The sequence below is a fragment of the Malania oleifera genome, chromosome 8, assembly GCF_029873635.1.
Source record: "Malania oleifera isolate guangnan ecotype guangnan chromosome 8, ASM2987363v1, whole genome shotgun sequence".
NCBI classification, from domain to species: domain Eukaryota; kingdom Viridiplantae; phylum Streptophyta; class Magnoliopsida; order Santalales; family Ximeniaceae; genus Malania; species Malania oleifera.
Window position 1 is genome coordinate 102,201,497 of NC_080424.1, and position 16,334 is coordinate 102,217,830.

Below are 16,334 nucleotides of genomic sequence, written 5' to 3' on the forward strand. Positions count from 1 at the left end.
ACTTTTGACTAAAGGGCTCGTGCTAATGTGTGGCAAATCTCACTACTCCAAATAGTGAGATTTAATTGGGATAATTAATGCTCTGTCAGTCGCCTTTCGACGTGTGGTAAATCTCTGCCAACCGCCTTTTGACGCGTGGTACATCTCGCTACTCCAAGTAGCGAGATTTTGTTGAAATAATTAATGCTCTGCCAACCGCCTTTTATCGCGTGGTAAATCTCGGTACTTGGAGTAGCGAGATTTACTTCAGAATAACCTCGCCCGCTTTTCCTCCTTTCTTGCACGAACAGAGTACCTGTTACAGAGCCAAGCAAGTTACCGTTGAAGGAAGACTTCGAAGCAGGTGACCGTTGCGGGCTTCATCAAATCGAAAGTTATATAAGGAGATGGGGTAAGTTATGTTTTCCATGTTCAGTGCATAGATTTTTAAATTATTTTTATTTCATCCAAAACTTTGATAATCGGAGAGACAGAGTTTGTGATTTGTGTTAAAAGATTCGTGGATAAACATTACTCTTAAGGTTTGTATTTCATTGTTTTGGTATTTGAATTTAATTTTTTGCCGATAATATTTTATTTTTTCCATTCAAACTGTTGTTCAATATATATTTTTTTTTTTTGGATTGTTGTTTCATTGTAAAATGCATTATCTTTCCTGCCCTATAATTTGTTGAAGTTTCCTCCACTCACTAAATTTGTTGAATTTCCTTCTACTTTTTAATATAATTGTGCAATTATAATTAGATCATATGGTTTACTTTCAAAATGGGAAATTTTGTTATTTAGTCCTTGAATTTTCTTCTACTGTTTTTAATATAATTGGGCACATCCGCTAAAGTTTTTCAAGAACATGTAAATTGTATGATTTTAATTGATGCTTTGAGTTAATGTGAGTGCACATTGTAATTATAAATTGTATTGTTATTTATCGTATTAAGTGCATATACTTTTCTATGAGTTAACGAAATTTAGAATTTAAATTTTGACTTATTTTATTTCTTATACAAACTTTAATAATTTTAGCTCATTTAAGAATGTAATGCCTATGATATATTTCATAGATAACGCATAGAGTATATATATACACGTGCCTTTGATGTTTCTTATATTTAATTTCAAGCTTTAGTTTTCCTTGAATTTTAGTTTCAATTTCTAATGAATCAAGCTCATACCTTGAACCAACCACATAATAAAGTTCAAGTTGAGCCGCATGTTTGAAACATTTTGAATAGATTATAATAGAACTTTATAATTATAATATAAGGAGTATCATTTGTGAATTTTTTATTGTCAAATAAGAGGTCCTAGTGACGGGATTAAGTCCCCTCTCCCTCTCTTATGATTACTAGAATACAATAATTAATAAGATAAAAAATATTCATTTTTTTTTAATTTGCTTAAAAGACAAATATCTTTCCTGAAATTTCAAAAATGTCACAGACATCTCCTAAAGTATCAAAAATGTTAAAAACCTCATTTGATGTTTGTCAAAAGAAAATGAAATTTATCTTAAAAAAAATACTTGTCTTTTTGCAAATTTTAAAGTGAGATTTGTGCATTTTTAACAAATCTCAAAAGAGATCATTGAAATTCTTGAAATGTCAGCGGACGTTCTACAAATTCTTAAAACTCTTGGTATAATATTTAAAATTCTTGAAACCTTAGGATATGTGATTGTCTTTTTATCAAATTTTTGGGAAGATTAGTGTCTTTGTCTAAATTAATATACTTTATTAAAATTACCTAATAATTTAGTTCACCAATCACACTAAAAAATTGAAACTTGCAAAAATTATATTTAAAATAAAAATAAATAAATAAAAATATCCAAAGGAAGTAAGAGCAGATAAGGTGGGGAATTCATCATAAGACAAGCCCTATATGTATAAGATCCTAGGGTGGGGGGTGCCTGAGGAGGCCACAGTTGACAGAGCACCATTAAAGATCCAACGGTACGAGGGCGAAGCCGGCCTCGACTAGTCACCGTCGATGACGCTGACTGGGAACACCATAGAGATGATAGCTAAAAGGTCACATTATTAGAGGAGAGTAGTAATGAGTTTTTTCCTCCTCGAATTTATGTATTTTTCACCAATATATCAATATAAATGTAGTGTTCACATTTTAAAGCACTTGCCATAAGATGATCCCATTCCCATTTCATGAATCGGGATGTTATGCATCCTAAGTTACATTTTTCCAAAAGATCCCTTCAACTCCTTTGAGTATGGCTGTTCAGATTAGCAATGAATCCTCAAAAGGCTACTTAACAAAATTGACCTTTAAAATAAGTGGCAACCCAACCCATAATGAGGCAGAGTACGAAGTACCATTTTGAAAAAATTACTCTTAAGAGCACCATTTCATAGTTCTTTGGATTCTAAGTTGAATTACAATTTTGGGAAAATCCGAAGTATATGTCATATGGGGAAAATCAATACATATTCATGTTGTTTATTCATAGACGTTGAATTCATCTATTTATTTTCTTGGTGGGAAACTTAGGTCCAAACTCTAAGTTCATTCATTCATTAGAATTTCTATACATCTATTTGGTTTATAGTTATTAGTTATTTCGTCTCATTTACACATCACTTATACATACAATTTTGTCTTACGTAGGTTTTTTTTATTTCCCGATCGCCGATCTAAATGGCAAGAAGCTCAAGCAGTGATCCAGTCATGGTATTTTTATATATAAGGGGGAACATTATAACCGCATTAGATGGTGTTAGGTATAGTAGTCGGCCAGTTCGACTTATTCGAATTGGCTGTAGGTGTAAATTAAGAAAATTATATACGAAGATATATAAATATTTGCATATTGATCCAGATCAATATGCATTGTGGGTGACCGCAAGATACCCTGCGCGAGAGTTAAATAATACAGCGTTCTATGAGGCTGTTCCGATATCAGATGATTATGGGTTGCACATTGTATTGGACGCACACTGTGTCGGTGAGACATATTTAACGATGCAATTGTATGTCGAGACCATTCCTCAAGTGGGTGTAATCGCAGTTAGGCAACCAGATGCGCTCGCGGAGCAATTGGATGAAGTCGGTGAAGACACCGAACAAACACATCAGGTCGATGTTGGTGAGGAGGTTCGTGCTACGTCCACGGTCGATTTTAATGAATATTCGGGATCGTCATTCCAGCCGTCAGAGTACGAAGCACCTATTCCTCACACGTTTCTGCAGGGAAATTGCGAAGACGTCCCGAGTGCGGGACCAGCATCGTTGTTTGCCATTGCGAACGACGCATTGGACGAGGGCATGAACATTACAAATGATGTTCATGTTGAAGACGAACACATGCACGAGCAGGAAATGGGTGAAGGGTTAAATGATGTCCCTGATGATGTGAACTTACGTCACCATGACACGGACGACGCAACATTTGACGCCCAATTCATCGGCGAGCTTCCGATGTACGGTCATATTGACCTAGCTGCTGTAGATTTAACTGCAGTCGATGAGCTTCCCATACGTGTCACTCATCGGGAAGAATCCTCTGAGTTGAGTAAGGGGATGCTCTTCGGTTCGAAGGATCAGCTGATCGCCGCAGTGCGAATATATCACGCTCGCACCCACCATGACTTCCATGTGGTGCGATCTACTCCTGAGTTATGGGTTGCTAGGTGTAAGGACCACGATTGCGCGTGGAGATTGCGTGCCATGTATTGGATGATACACCGTTTTTTCAAAATCACCCAATATAGTGGTCCGCATACGTGTCTGAATGAACTTATATCGCAGGACCATAACCAAATCACGTCGTCCCTCATTGCTAGGGAGATAGTGAATATGATCAAGGGAGATGCGTCGACGTTGATCACTACATTGAAGGAGTTCATTGATCGTCGATTCGGGTATTCAATCTCTTATAAGAAGGTTTGGTTGGGCAAACAAAAGGCAATAGCCCAAGTCTTCGGTGATTGGGAGAAATCGTATGAAACGTTACCGAAGTGGATGGAAGCGATGCGCGCGTACAATCCTGGGACTATAGTCAGGTGGAGGTCAACTCCGGTTCCAGGTAGCACTAACAGCGCAACCTTCGTATCTGTATTTTGGTCATTTGCAGCATCTATTCAGGGTTTTCGTCACTGCCCTCCCGTTATATGTGTGGACGGGACACACTTGTACGGTAAGTACAAGGGCAAACTCCTTATTGCGACGTGCCCCGATGCAAATAGGCAAATATTTCCCCTTGCATTCGCTATTGTGCAAGAGGAAAGCCTCGACACATGGAATTGGTTTCTGTGTTCTCTGCGTTTGATTACCGATAGGGATGACATTTGCCTCATATCAGATCGACATCCAGGGATTATCGCTGTGGTGCAGCACAATCCTGGTTGGCAACCACCACGTGCGCACCACCGATTTTGCCTTCGACATGTCGTCAGCAACTTTAATAAAAAAAGTCCGGAGTGTCAATATGAAGCGAATGGCTAAGCGAGCGGGAAGGGAGCATCAGGTGAGAAAATTTGACACCTGGATGGAGAGAATATTCGATGAGGGTGGAGAGCCAACCAAGTCGTTATTCGATCAAATCTCTCCTCATATGTGGACTCAGTGCCACGATGGTGGAAAGAGGTATGGAAACATGACCACCAACCTGGTCGAATGTTTCAACACCGTCCTAAAAGGCGCACGTAGCCTTCCCATAACGGCTCTCGTGCAACTAACATTTTATCGCATTGCACATTACTTTAATAGCCGACGGGAGTCTGCTCGTAACGCAATATCTGGAGGAAATACGTTAACTCCGCATATATTGCTAGCGATGGAAAGAAGGAAGCTGAAGGCGACCGAACAACGAGTCAATACGTTTAACCGGTCTAGGAGTACTTTTAGCATTACGACCGCGCAGCGGGGACCCCATAAAGGAAACAATGTCTAAACTTTGAGCATCCAGAGGCGCGAATGCTCCTGCCGGAAGTGGCAATCTTTACACTATCCCTGCTCGCACCTTCTTGCAGCCTGTGCCGAGACACGGCTAAATGCGAGCCAGTTTGTTGAGCCATATTGGAGCACTGCCGAGCACTATGCAACATATGCTGCAAAATTTTATCCAATCATGTATGAGGCATATTGGCCAACTTGCTCATTGCTAAACTTGCAGGCAAATCCTGCATACGCTCGACATAAAGGTTGGCCTAGGAGCTCACGTATACATAACGAGATGGATGCTTGGGAAGGTCGGAAACATATCATGTGTAGCATATGCCGTTAAGAAGGACATAACCGCACAAGATGTCCGAGAAGGACCCAACCTGGGAATGCAGCTAGACCTTTGCACTGACCTATAACTTATAGGTTATCCGGGATTTGCGTACTTATACTCCTCGCGTCACGACAAGTTTTCAGCTGCCATTCTACTCCTTCCTTCTGAACAATTTGTTTCCAAATGTTAAATCCTCAGACCGCTTTCATTTTTCGGTGACCATGCGAATGCTCCATGCTCAATTTGTCTCTGAGCAATTGAGTCACAGTGTCCATCAATCAAGAATAGTGTATGTTCAGATGAAAACTTGGTGAGATATTTTCATTTGTACACATATAGGATAAACCCTAAGATTTTTGTTCGGTTCCACCATACAAAGCACCGGGGACAGATACTCAATTCTTATGATTTCTATGTCAATGCTTTCAATATTCTGGCTTGTTTGCAGGATCGATCCAGGGCCATCCGATACTACTGTACTGAGTATGGGTGATCGGCACTGGTCCAGTCGGGCATGGACCGATTTGCATGCTGACGTGTTATATTGCCGAGGGGGCAGTTAGAGCGTACAGGATAGGATAGGCGCAGACCCTCGCATTATTGATTGGATACGTGACGCGAGTTTTTATGGGATGTATCAGATTGGCCATATCCAGTTGGATTGGCATCTTGTGACCGCGTTGGTCGAGCGATGGAGACCAGAGACACACACTTTCCACTTGCTGCACGGGGAGGCGACTATCACATTACAGGATGTCGCAGTGTTATTCGGGCTACCGATTGATGGGTTGCCCATCACTGGTCGTACAGTTGGACCAGTACAGGATGGAGGCGTCGGTCAGGGGGGAGGACTTCGCCACATGTGCGAGAGATTGTTAGGAGTGGTGCCTCCAGATGATGAGTTTGTTGGTACCCGCATTCGCATGCAGTTTCTAGAGGGGGAGACGTTTCGCCAGCTTCCGGCTGATACTGATGATCAGACTATAGCGTGTCACGCACATGCCCACATGCTGCGATTGATATGTGAGACATTGTTCTGCGACCTATCGGGGAGTTACGCACACTTGATGTTCCTTCCACTGCTCGCGGAGCGAGGAGAGATACGCCATTATAGTTGGGGTGCTACAACGTTAGCCTGGCTGTACCGGGAGATGTGCCGCACCGCTGACGTGTCGCACTCACAGATCGGAGGAGCACTCCGCTTATTGCAGGTTTGGGCGTGGGAGAGATTCACGTCGTTAACTCCTACGCGCCGCGGTGTCCGACGTCTTATTCATAGGGACGAGGACGGACGGCCGATTGACCCAGCTCCACTCGCGTGGAGGTTAGTAACTCCACTTAAAATCATTTCCTTCAGTTGTAGTACGTACTAGTGGTTACACCTTGCTAACTTACGTTTTATTGTGTATAGGTGGAGGGATCAGTTGTTGGCGCCAAATGTTGCACAACACACGCTGCCCTAGTACAGATACGAGCTAGACATGCATCGGGAGCACGAGGTAGTCTCAGTTATGTGTATTGATAGTATTTTTCAATATTTGCATATATTCCAGTCCCACCTCTAACATTTACTATATGTATACGCGCAGTTCGTATGGGCGCCCTACACTGATGACATTGTTGCCGACCTACCAACTGGTTATGCAGTTGGGTAGGACCTCTGGGTTGGCCGAGTGCCACTCATATGTTTTCATATTGTCGAATGGCATCTCCTAGACCGAGTGATGCGCCAGTTTGGCTTTCGACAAGGCATCCCTAGTCGCTTCTGTACTTCGGGGGTCGATGTACGTGGGGAGGACTTGCACGAGATTGATGGTCGCGGTCGGGGGAACACAGATTGGGCTGTGGAGCACACCATGTACGTGAGTATATGGGTACATAGGCGCGAGTACATCGTCAAGGGAGTGCGGGCAGATGGCCCGATGCGTCCGAAGGATCCGTATTACTCGTGGTACAGGTCGATCACACGTTGCTTCGTAGATAGGATTGCGGCGGTCTACATGAGCCTCGTACGCTTACTCAAACGTATACCTAATTTGTTACCATTTACATTAGTAGTTTAATGTTGTAAGCACTATTTTTGCATGCTGCAAGCTGACGTATTACACCAGGGCGACTCGCTATCATCAGACCCCGTTGTAAGCGATTTAGCGAGAGTTGGTTTGGACATTGTCTACGAGGACGGGCAATGGATCCTTACCCCACGAGGTGGTCGAGCAGCTCCAGTACGAGGGGGTCGAGTAGCTACCTCCAGCCGTCTATCGAGTCCGGCCTTCTCATCGCCCATTGTACATGAGGAGTATGTGTTTGGGCCGTCCGCACCGTATGCCCCATCGACAGCTGCTGATTTTGCGGGACCCTCCAGTAGACCGACGGATTATCGATCTAACTCTGCCGCGACGCCGTCGATGTCGTACTTACTAGACGACCCTCTCGATGCGGAGGAGGTGGACGCACCCGACTTGCCAGCTCGGACTCGTCCAGAGACTACATACGACATAGCTCCCCGTCCACTTCACCTAGAGAGGGATTATCCAGTACGTATGGGCGGAGACGACAGACATGTAGCCCCTCGACGTGACCGGACACCAAATGCGGATGAGCAGCCAGGTGAGGGCAGACGTAGACGGCAGCCACCCCGACACCGGAGACGACCTCCATGCGGTACCGAGTAGGCGATATATGTATTTGTTAATTAGTTCATACTTTCATTTGTACATAAGATATATGTTTACAACTTCATTTGTACATAATGTATTTATTCATTATTCATTTGGGCATAATGTATTTATTAATGACTTCATTTGTACAGCATCTATTTGTATAGAATATATCATTTGTCCTTTATTTCTACTTGTTTGGAGTATCATTTGTACATAATGTAATTGTTTGGAGTATCATTTGTACATAATGTAATTTTCTTAATTCTGAATCTATAGAGCAGCAATAGGTAAAGTGACAAGCAGGTATCATTTAGTGTAGTAATTTGATATGTTGAATGTATACGAATCTGATGAATGTAACGTTGTGAACATACTGGTATCAATTGTATTTGAAGAATGTTTTCTTTGCACAGGTGCGTGGATGGATATGCTCAATTTGTAAACAGGACTCTGCCAAAATTAGTATAGTATTTTGATAGGTTCAATGTATACGATTCTCGTGAATGTAACGTTGTGAACATACTGGTATCAATTGTATTTGAAGAATGTTTTCTTTGCACAGGTGCGTGGATGGATATGCTCAATTTGTAAACAGGACTCTACCGATATTAGTATAGTATTTTGATAAGTCCAATGTATACGATTCTCGTGAATGTAACTTTGTGAACATACCGGTATCAATTGTATTTGAAGAATGTTTTATTTGCACTGGTGCGTGGATGGATATGCTCAATTTGTAAACAGGACTCTGCCAAAATTAGTATAGTATTTTGATAGGTTCAATGTATACGATTCTTGTGAATGTAACGTTGTGAACATACTGGTATCAATTGTATTTGAATAATGTTTTATTTACACAGGTGCGTGGATGGATATGTTCAATTTGTAAATAGGACTTTGCCGAAATTAGTATAGTATTTTGATAGGTTCAATGTATACAAATCTCGTGAATGTAACGTTGTGAAATATAATTTAGTCTCTCTATGTATGCTTCTTAGGTTTTATTTCTACTTTTAATTTCACAATATTGAAAGTAACACCAAACGGGCCCCCAAGGAAAAAGGAAAGAATTCAATTAGGTGCAATTCAACTTGAATAGGGTTGAAATGTATACTCAGTAAAAGAGCTGTATGATATGATGATTTATCTTTAGAACTACCAAAAAAAATATAATCCTAAAAAGTGTATATCGAGCCATTTGTATTTCTACAACAGTTGCTTCGTGGCATCATTGTATCCTTCGACTTTCGAATGCTTCAGAATTGTGTTACTGAAGATGCAAAATTTTCATGAACATAAGAATTTTAATGTTTTGACCACAAACATATTGCTAATAGATTCCTTGGCATGGAGCATTAATCTTTTGTTCATAATAAGATTGATATGGAAAGAAGGGTATGTCTTCTTATTTTAAATATAAATTAAGATTTTTTGTTAATTAATACCAAGTTGTGAATTTAGATATGAATAAACAGCTTCAATGAAAAATCTTTATTCTCAATAATGGAATTCGAACTAAATGAGGGAAAACATTGGAATACTTTGGAATCATTGAATGCACAAACCAAATGCTAAGCAAAGGCACAATAGAACCAATCATTAAATCAGAAATGTAATGACAATCCAAAATGTAGAAAGTTAAACATGAGCCAGACGAAAATAATAACCTATGATTTGTAAAGGAGGAAGTTCTATTAACTCCTATCAATAATGGATACATATATGATGAAGAAGTAAAAGTTAAAAAACATTAAATGCTAGAACATGTTAATAACATAGAAGAAGGAAATAATTTACAAATTTTAGCTCATTTTGTATAATTCATGAAGGGTGATACCGTTTAACATTCGGAAATGTAAAGACAATCCGAAGGGGGACTGTCGTCTGAAGGAGAAGCAGAATCAGAATTCACCTTCTCTCAGCTACTCGCTGCCTTCTCTTCATTACCACCTACACTGCCGAACATTGAACTACTCTTCTTCTCTGGTGAAATACATGGATTCTTTGCAGGCATCAAAATGTCCGTCAGCAGCTTCTGGCCTACTAGCTGAGGCTGCTGCTTATTATCTTGTCCTCTTTTCTTTCATGCAACTGTTGCTGTCGATTTAGCATTTGTTGTTACTGGTTTTCTTCTACCCCCATTCTTTCCATATTCTGGGCGACCAGCTACCACATCCACCTTAAAATCTTCATCGCTGAAATCATCGTTTTCATCTTCCCCATCAGATATCTCTGTAACAGTTAACAACTTTTCTGTGCTGCAGCCTTTGATACTTTCTTCCTCACAGACACTTGGGGAATTTCATGTTATTCCCAACATCAAGAACAATAAGTTTTGAAATGAGCAAAAGACTCCATAAGTATAATTGTAGTAGTCATTGGAGGAGTAATGACTAGTCTATTTGATTTGAGATCATTAGGGTGTTCTCTTTCTTGGAAAAATGGTACGGTTTTAAGCAAATTGGCTAGGGTGATTGCTAATCAGAGATGGATTTTGGGGGATCTTAGGGCCTAAAAAAACCTGTAAAGGTTCTTAATGCATCCCACTTCTCCCAACAAAAACTGCATGACATTCCCTCGGATGGTGACCTGCAACTACTACTGAATGAAAGGAGAGGGACTGTGAAATTATAGATGGGAAAGGAGAGGGAATGTGAAATGATAGGTGGTCTGGGTGTGCTAGATCTAAAAGCCTGGCATTTTTCCTTGCTCACAAAAACACTTTGCAATATCCACTCTAAAAAGGCTTTGTCTGGTCCAAATGCGTCAATCAAATCTACCTAACAGGTTCAAGTCTATGGGAGGCCAGGATATCAAATGATGAATTCTCACTATACAAAAAGCTCAGTAGAATTAAGAATCAGATTATGTGAAGATGTGCGAACCACCTGGATGCATTGTTTCAGCTTTTTGAGGAATGGGACCTCGATCATTCTAGCTCTTTCATTTGCTATAACTTCTGGATAACTAAAGGAACTACGGTTCCTTGGTCCATGGTGGTTTGGAAGAGTGGAAGTACCCCTATACATGCTTTCACTCTTTCGCTGGGAATTTTAAGGAAACTACCTACTTGTGATAGGCGTATTGGGTTTGAAGGAAACCTGTATTGTTCCTTTTGGTTGGTAAGAGAGTTGGTTTGGCCTCTACTGTTTATCTCATATGGAATGCTAGAAATAGGAAAAGGTTTGAAGGAAAATTCATATCTCAAATGGAGTTGATTGTGACCATTTAGAAACATATAGACACAGTACTAAGCCAAAAGGTCCCTACATTTGCTCAGGCTCTCTTAAGATCCTGAGTGTTAACTTTATTGCTTGTAATTTTGATGAAGTTCATTTCCCCCCTATATCTGCCCAGTGTTCCATGTAAATACTCATTTTGATCAATATATTTACTTTTCGATCAAAAAAACAGTATGATAAATTGATGGATCATCGACTCTCTTTGTGCTACAGATAGCGGTAATAAATAGAACATAACATTTAAATATTTCCTACTCAATAATAAAATATATAAAGATTTTCCTATTTAATTTAATATAGTTAATGTATATATATTTATAGTGTATGATTGTTATATAGTCTATGGAGTAGCGATATTTAACCAAATCTGGCTACTTGAAGTAGCGAGATTTGCCAAGTGTCAATTTGAGAATTATTTTTCTAAAAAAATATTATTTAATATCTATATTTTAAAAAATGATAAATGGGGAAAAAAATCGGTTCCTTGTGCTATGGTGTTTTTTTGTTCGTTCGATGGATCGTCTCGGGAGGACAGCCCCAAACCCTGATTTGTCAGCTTCTGATTGGACAATATGAGATGGCTGATAGGCAGCTTAGTCTTTTGGACGGTAGCAAATCGCAACATGGGATTTAAAAATTTTTATATAAATAATTACTAAATATATTAAATGTGAAATTAGATAAAAATATTGAATAAAAATGTTAACAAATATAGCATATGAGTGCTGAGCTAATTTCTAAAATCCCCTCGAAAAAAAATTATTAAACAATAGTTTTTGTTAAACTTATTTTTATTAAGCATTCACTTTTTACGTGTCTTATTGTAATTTATCATTATCATTATGGAATGTTTTAAAAAAGAAAAATTGAAAGATTAGGAGTTAGCTAGGTAAAAGATAAATAAAAATAAATCATAATTTTGGAATTTAGAGATGGATTTGAGTTTTAATATTTTATAAAAAGGTTAAAAAATATTTCCAATATATATTGTATAATACTTTAATTAATTCTTGGCTTGTAAAGTAAAAGATAACTTGATGCTTGTACTATGGGGGGAATATCATACAAGTTTGTTATGAAAAATATTAAATTCAAAATTTTGAATAGTATATGAAACAATTTTGAAATGAGGATACACTTCTTAATTTTGTTGTCTTGCCTGATCTTAATAAACATTTAAATGGATCCAAAAACATAAGGGGACAGCAATACAATATTAATGAATTTTTTGTAAAATTATAATTGCATTATTATTATTATTATTATTATTATTATTATTATTATTATTATTATTATTATTATTATTATTATTCCCAAGATCCAGCACTATCTATGACAAGTATTTTTGTCATTTGACTTAATAAATGAAACTGTCGGATCCTTCTAATTTAAATATTAATATGAGTAAAGATATTTTTAAAAAATAGGCTAAATTCAACAAAATTAGATTTAATTTTTTTATTTTTATTTTTAAAAGTATCTAAGACTTAAAATTGGGACTGAGGAATTGTGTTACAGAAGACCTCCTCTTCTTCTTTCTTAATTAGTCTCAAGCGATAACCACCCTTAGGCCTCCCTATTAAAGAAACTTTTTTTTTTTTTAAGAAATGAATTACTAAAAAGGTGAATTACATTTTATTGTGCATGTCAGTATAATGGATGTGATCTGCAGGTTAGAATTCTGAATAGTTGCTACAGAGCATGCACAGTAGCCTGCATATAGCCATTATTTCCTACCATCCTATTTTTGCTAGCATCCATCAACTACGAATACTAATAAGTAATAAAAATAATATAATGTATATAAACATATTTAGTAATTATTTCTATAAAAAATTTTAAATCCCATCTTGGGATTTGCTGCCGTCCAAAGAGACTAAGCTCTCTGTTAACCATTTGATATTGTCCAATCAGATACTGACAAATCTGGGCTGACGTGGGCCATCCAACTCTGCACATTTTGGGGCTGTCCACCTGAGACGATCCATCCAACGAACCAAAAAACACCACAGCATAAGGAACCGAGTTTTTTCCTTATTTATCATTTTTTAAAATATAGATATTAAATAATATTTTTTTACAAAACTAATTCTTAAATTGACACGTGGAAAATCTCGCTACTTGGAGTAGCGAGATTTGGTAAAATATCGCTACTCCAAGTAGCGAGATTTGGTTAAATATCGCTATTTGGAGTAGCGAGATTACGTCAGGGTCATTCTGGAAAATACTTCCCAGAATAAGGTATTATTTAATATATTTAAAAAAAAAAAAAAAAGTTAAAACGGGAAAAAACTCCACCTTTTCTCCTCATTTTTTGCCATTTAGCATTTTTAATATCTGTTTGTAAACAAAAGTAGGGAGTAACAATTTTTTTATTCAAGCAAGCCAAATTAGACGGTACTAAACATGGGATGAAAAATAAAAAATTATCATCAGTCACTCATAAAGTATTTTTGATAATCTAGCAAATAAATTATAAATAAAAATTGAACCTAATACCTTAATTAAGGTAATCAAAATTCGACTTCGTCCTGACCACTAAACTAAACCTAATTGGATAAATTAGGAAATAACATTATTAAATGACATTATGTTAAATAAAAAATTTTATTTTTAAGAGACATAAAAATTATATAAAGGATATTGTGTCATTTTCCTACAAATCGTCGACGGTTTCTACATACCTTTCGACGGTTGCTTTGACGGTTTAAGACATAATGTTTTTCAGGAGAAAACCGTCGACGGTTTCAGCAAATCGTCGGCGATTACATCTGTTGCTGAATTGTCAAAAATTCTAACAGTTGAAGATTTGCTAATATCTGATAATCTGCGTCAATCTAAGATTTTTCAATTGTATTACTTGAATATTTGTTCTATTTGATAGTCTAAAATCATCTTGATTTAGTATTCAAATACTTTTAAATTTGTAATAACTATACATTGTACAAGTCCTATATAAAGGACATCTCTACATTAATAAAAGTGTCTTGCATTTTCTATATGGTATCAAAGTTTTTTCTTTAACAAGCTTTCTTTTTTTCCCCCCCTAATGGTCATTTCCTTTGAGTCTGTTATTGTCAACACTCTCGAGCTTCCTGACAGTGGCAACTCCTCTTATTGCCATAAATGTCGGCTCCCAGCTTCCTTTGAAGCTGACCCCTTCTAACTTCCCTTCTTGGCCCGCCCAAAATACATCATTGCTTATTGGCTATGACCTCCGAGGCTATCTTGACAATACCACCGTATGTTTGTCACGAACCCTTTCTACCAGCACCTCCTTTGGCAATTCATCTTCTGCAGGTGTCTCCAATCCGGCTTTCTAGCGTTGACTCCGGCAAGATAAGCTGATCATTCACATAATCCTTGCATCTGTCTCCAAACTAGTTATGCCGCTTCAACCACTCATGATGCTTGGTCCAAGTTACAACAATTGTATGTCAATCAATCACGCGCTCATGTTATACAACTTAAGGAGGAGCTGACTCTCATTCAACGAGAGTCCTGCTCGATATCGGAGTATCTCCATTCCATCAAGGTTTTAGTTGATGAACTTGTGGTGATTGACTCTCCTATCTCAACGAACGACATTACTCTGTATGTCCTCAATGGTCTTGGTCCTGAAATTCATGAGATTGTAGCACCTATTCGGGCACGTGAGACTTCTCTTACATTTGAGGAGCTTCATGACATGTTGGTAGGTCACGAAAGTGACTTGCGACATGTTGACACTTCCAATTCCATCCTGGTTGCCACTGTGAACACCACTCAGCGCCACACTACCACTTCCATATTCAACCACAACCAACGTTCTAGCCCTAATTCCTATGGTCGGTGTCGCTCCAACTCTGGTTGCAATAATCACATGGAGCAATCTAGTAAGCCCCGGATTATTTGTTAGTTATGTGACAAAGTGGGCCACTCGGCCAAGACTTGTTACTCGACTTTAGGAGTAAAGTCAATAAATTGTGCCGCTACCAACGCGTCCACCAACAATAAAAGTCAAATCAATAAAAGTCACAAGTTGCCTTTCTCTTCCACTCCTCTTGTTAGTACTCATCCATTTAAATACATTTATACTAATGTTTGGGGGCCTACGACTTCCATTTTCATTTGATGGGTTTCAGTTTTATTTCTTGTTTGTTAATCACTTTACTAAATATTGTTCGTTGTTTCTCATTCGACGAAAAAGTGATGTTTGCCAAATGTCAATTGCAAGGGCTACTTGAAAAACAATTTGGTTTTCATATCAAACACTTGTACTCCGATAATGGGGGTGAATATCAAGCTCTTTGTCATTTTTCTTTCCTCTAATTCCATTAGCTGGCTTACTACTGCTCCTCATACACCTCAGCAAAATGGTACAAATGAACGTCAACATCTGCGCATTGTTAAAACTTGTAGTGACCCGAATAATAATAACATTTTAATAATAAGAGGGAGAGAAAATAGATACAAAAATAGAAGGAGGTCGTAGACTTCGTCGACGAACACAGGGTCTCATCAACGAAGGTCTTTAGAATTTCGTCGATGAACATAGGGCTTCGTCGACGAGAAAATACCGAGAGGGGTTATGAGGCAGCCTGAATTTCATCGACGAATACAGGGCCTCGTTGACGAAATTTGTGAAGGACTCGTCGATGAATACAGGGTCTCGTCGACGAAATCCCCTAGTTTATATATATGCAGAATCTGGGAAATATCTCATTTTAAGAACTCTCTCTCTCTCTCTAGACTCTCTTTCCCTTCTCTCTTCGTTTCCAGCCCCACCAGTCACCGGATCGACAATCCGAAGCTACCACGACGCTCCTGGTGGAATTCCCTACAAGTTTGCCGAAGCGGATCGTCGAGAAAACGAAGTTAATTTTCATCCCAAATTCTGGGTAAGGTCTTTTATTGAGTTTTTGGCTTTATGGTAGTTATAAGAAATGACGTAGGCGAAAAAATAATAATATTTTGTTCTAGGATATTGTGTTTTCAGGAGGTTGATCTGGGAATCCTGCGGGTATGATGCCAGATTTTTATAGGGCCTTTTCAAAGTTGAGGTAAAGGAAATATGCTATGTTAGGAGTTTTAATAGAGTTAATAGAGATTTTATAAGCATATTTTTATGTCAGTCTATTATACAGTTTTTATAGAAAATGAGCATAAATGTTTGTGTGGCCTAAGTAGACTTTCATGTGAAGAATGAATTTATACAGT